At 38.0% G+C, this 4,647-nt stretch overlaps 1 protein-coding gene and 1 long non-coding RNA gene across 13 annotated transcripts in view; one reads left to right on the top strand and one right to left on the bottom strand.

Moving 5' to 3' along the window:
- LOC115287443 (zinc finger protein 596-like) overlaps positions 1-4,647 on the top strand; it is a 41,165-nt gene that overhangs the window by 27,469 nt on the left and 9,049 nt on the right. The window lies entirely within an intron of this gene.
- LOC115287496 overlaps positions 1-4,647 on the bottom strand; it is a 23,103-nt gene that overhangs the window by 10,351 nt on the left and 8,105 nt on the right. The window lies entirely within an intron of this gene.

Genomic DNA, 4,647 nt, shown 5'->3' with positions numbered 1-4,647 from the left:
CCTGCCAGAGATCATTTTCCCTGTGGCGGCAGCACTGAAGTGTGTGGACTAGGATTTAGAAACCTGTCTGAGCTTAGAAAACCAAAGCAATTTGACCCGCCTGTGGCATGAGGAGGTCGGACTCAAGAGAGTGGCTGGCAATGCATGGTCTGAGAGGGACTTGGGGCACCGCCATTCTTCTCCCCGCACCCACTAAGGTGGGGCCTCACAGAGCAGCTTAGACCTGACCTGCCTACATCAAACCATGCCTATTAGCACTGGAGAGCTGCTTTTTTTTCTTATTATTTTTATTTATCTTAATTTTTTTTCTTATCATTTTTATTTTTTTTAATTTTTCTTTGTTTTATCTTTTCTAGTTTCCTTTTTCCTTCTTTTTCTCCCTTTCCCACCTGGAGTCTATGAAAGGCAGACTGCACTGCTGTGATTAGATCAACTCTTACCATCCAGATCTATTTTCCCTGATCTCATACTTATCTCTCCCTCCACAGGTTTTATGCCCCCAGACTGTCCTTTACCTGTGGATGTTTCTGGTCCCATTCCCAACCCCCCCCCTTCTTTTTTTCCTTTCCTGTCCTTTTCTTTTTCCTGCTCTTTTCTTCTTTCCCCTTTTGGTTTGATTGTTTATTTGTTCTTTCTGTGGGTTTGCATGCCTTTGTTCCCTGTGTGTTTGTCTGTTTTCCTTTTCAGAGCTACCTCAAGAAACAAGCCAAAGCACACATCGTGGAGAGGCCCAAATATCACTGAGTGGGGAAAAAATTTAGAGGTAACAAGGAAACCGAGAGACACCATTAAAAGAACATCTCTTGAAACAGCAGGCCCTGAACAAAGAGCCTCCTTTAATAGAGCGATACTGTCAGACACACAGTGCAGAAGGAGCTTCTAAAACTGACGAGACAGAAAGCTAGCCAAAATGACGAAACAAAAGACTCTCCTCTAAAGACATTTCAGGAAGAAGCCACAGCTACAGAACTGCTCAAAACAGACACAAGCAACAGAACTGAACAAGAATTTAGAACAATTGTCATAAAATTAAGTGCTGGGCTTGAAAAAAGCATAGAAGCCATCAGAGAAGAAATGGATACCAAGAATAGGGACCCTCACAATAGCGTGACGAGTTATAAAAGGCTATGAATGAGGTGCAAAATAAAATGGCGGTGGCCACTGCACAGACTGAAGAGGCATAGAGGAGAATAGGTGAATTAGAATATACAGTTATAGCAAAACATGAAGCTGAGAAAAAGAGAGAAATTGATACAGGAGCACAAAAGGAGAATTCGAGACCTGAGTGGTAACAATCAAATGAAACAATATCCGTATTATAGGAGTTCCTGAAGAGGAAGAAAGAGAAGAAGGTCCTGAAAGGGTGATTGATCAAATTGTAGCCGAAAATTTCTCTAATCTGGGTAAAGAAAAAGACACTGAAATTCAAGAAGCAATTGAACTCCCCTAAGATGTAACTTAAACCGAGTTTCGGCACGATATATCATAATGAGACTGGCAAAATATAAAGATAAAGAGAGCATCCTGAAAGCAATTAGGGATAAAAGTTCCGTAAGAGTCAGAGTGGTTACAGACCTATCAACTGAAACTTGGCAGGCCAGAAAGTAATGGCAGGAAATCTGCAATGTGATGAACAGGAAAAATATGCAACCCAAAATTCTTTATCCAGTTAGCCTGTTAATTCAAAATAGGAGAGATAAAAGTGTTCCCAAATAAATAAAAATTGAGAGAATTCATCATCAGCAAACAAGCCCTACCAAAAAATATTAAGAGGGAGCCTATGAGAGAAATATAGCAAGGAATATAAGACACCAGAGACATCAATACAAACGAACTCTACACAGAACACAATGTAAATCCACATTTTTCAATAATAACACCGAATGTAAATGGACTGAATGCTCCAATCAAATGACACCGGGTAGCAGAATGGATAAAAAAACAAAATCCATCTATTTGCTGCCTACAAAAGACTTACCTTAGACCTGAAGACACCTTCAGATTGAAAGTAAGGGGGTGCAGTATTACCTATCCTGCAACTGGATGCCAAAGAAAGCTGGAGTAGCCATACTTATATCAGACAAACTGGACTTTAAAGAAAAGGCAGTAACAAAAGATGAAGAAGGACATTATATAATAATTACAGGGTCTCTCCATCAGCAAGAGCTAACAATTATAAACATCCAAACGCCAAATTTGGGAGCACCCAAATACATCAAACAACTAATCACAAACAGAAACAATCTTATTGATAAGAATGTGCTAATTGCAGGGGATTTTAATACTCCACTTACAGCAATGGATAGGTCATTCAGACAGAAAATCCCTAAAGAAACAATGGACCTGAATGGCACACTGGAAGAGATGGAATTAATAGATATATTTAGAACTTCTCATGTGTGCATGGCATATTCTCTAACAGTGATCACATACTGGGTCATAAAGCAGCCCTCCATAAATATAAACGTACTGAGATCACACCATGCACACATTCAGATCACAATGCTATGAAACTTGAAACCAACAACACAAAAAAGTCTGGAAATTCCTACCGAAGAATGATTGGGCCAATAAGACAATGAGGGAAGAAATTAAAAAACATATGGAAACAAATGAAAATGAGAATACAACAATCCAAAATCTCTGGGATGCAGCAAAGGCAGTCCTAAGAGGAAAATATATTGTAATCCAGTCCTATTTCAACAAACTAGAAAATGTGCAAATCCTAAATCTAACAGAGCACCTAAGGAAACTAGGAAGGGAGCAGCAAGAGCACCCCAAACCAGCAGGAGAAGAGAAATAATAAAGATCATGGCAAAAATAAACAATATAGAATAAAAAAAAAGTTGAACAGGTCAATGCAACCAAGAGTTGGCTTTTTGAAAAAATAAACAAAATTAATAAACCTCTAGCCAGGCTACTGAGAAAGAAAAGAGAAAACATTCAAATAGACAAAATCATGAATGAAAATGGATTTATTACAACTGATCCATCAGAAATACAAGCAATCAGAGATTACTCTGAAAGATTATATGCCAACAAACTGGACAATCTAGAAGAAATGGAAAAATTCCTAAACACACATGCACAACCAAAATTCAAATGGGAAGAGACCCATAACAGTGAGGAAATCAAACCCATTATCAAAAATCTCCCAACAAAGAAAAGCCCAGGGCCGGATGGATTCCCAGGGGAGTTCTACCAGGCATTTAAAGCAGAGTTAACACCCATCCTTCTCAAGTTATTCCAAAAAATAAAAGTAGAAGGAAGACTTCTGGCTTTATTCTATGAAGCAAGTATCAACTTTGATTCCCAAACCAGACTCAACAAAAACAGAGCACTACAGGCCAATATCCTTATGGATAAAGATGCAAAAATACTCAACAAGATATTAGCAAATCAAATTAAACAGCACATTAAAAAAATATCCATCATGATCAAGTGGGATTCATCCCTGGATTACAGGGCTGGTTCAATATTCGCAAATCCATCAGTATGATACATCACATTAACAAAAGAAAAGATAAAAACCATATGATCCTGTTGATAGATGCAGAAAAAATATATGACAAAATACAACTTCCTTCTTAATAAAAAACCCTTGAGAAAGTAGGGATAGAAGGAACTTACTAAGACATTATTAAAGCAATTTATGAAAAGCCCACAGCTAATATCATCCTCAGTGGGGAAAAACTGAGAGCTTTCTCTGAGATCAGGGACACGACAGGGGTGTCCACTCGCACCACTGTTGTTTAACACAATACTGGAAGTCCTAGCATCAGCAATCAGACAACAAAAGGAAATAAAAGGCATCAAAATCGGCAAAGAAGAAGTCAAACTTTCACTTTTCACAGATCGACTTCACCAGAATCCTTCTAGAACTGATCCAATATTTCAGTAAAGTCACACGGTACAAAATCAATGTACAGAAATCGGTTGCATTTTTATACACCAAAAATGGAGCAACAGAAAGAGAAATTAAGAAACTGACCCCATTCACAATTGCATGAAAAACCATAAAATACCTTGGAATAAACCAAATCAAAGATGTAAAAGACCTGTATGCTGAAAACTATAAATCCTTATGAAAGAAATTGAAGAAGACACAAAGAAAAGGAAAAACATTCCATGCTCATGATTTGGAAGAATAAATATTGTTAAAATGTAATTATTATCCAAAGAAATCTACACATTCCATGGAATCCCCATCAAAATTGCACCAGCATTCTTCTCAAAGCTAGAACAATCTATCCTAAAATTCGTACGGAACCACAAAAGACCCCAAATAGCCAAAGTAATATTGAAGAAAGCCAAAACATGAAGCATCACGATCCCAGACTTTAACCTTTACTACAAAGCTGTCTTCATCAAGACTGTACGGTATTGGCACAAAAACAGACACATAGACCAATGGAATAGAATAGAGAACCCAGAACTGGACCCACAAGTGTATGGCCAATTAATCTTTGACAAAGCAGGAAAGTGTCCAATGGAAAAAAGTCAGCTTCTTTGGCAGGTGGTGCTGGGAGAACTGGACAGCAACATGCAGAAGAATGAAACTAGACCACTTTCTTACACCATACACAAAAATAAACTCAAAATAGCTGAAGGACCTGAATGAGGAAGGAAACCATCAAAACCCTAGAG

Source organism: Suricata suricatta, chromosome 1 (assembly GCF_006229205.1).
Source record: "Suricata suricatta isolate VVHF042 chromosome 1, meerkat_22Aug2017_6uvM2_HiC, whole genome shotgun sequence".
NCBI classification, from domain to species: Eukaryota; Metazoa; Chordata; class Mammalia; order Carnivora; family Herpestidae; genus Suricata; species Suricata suricatta.
This window is presented reverse-complemented; position numbering and strand designations above follow the sequence as displayed.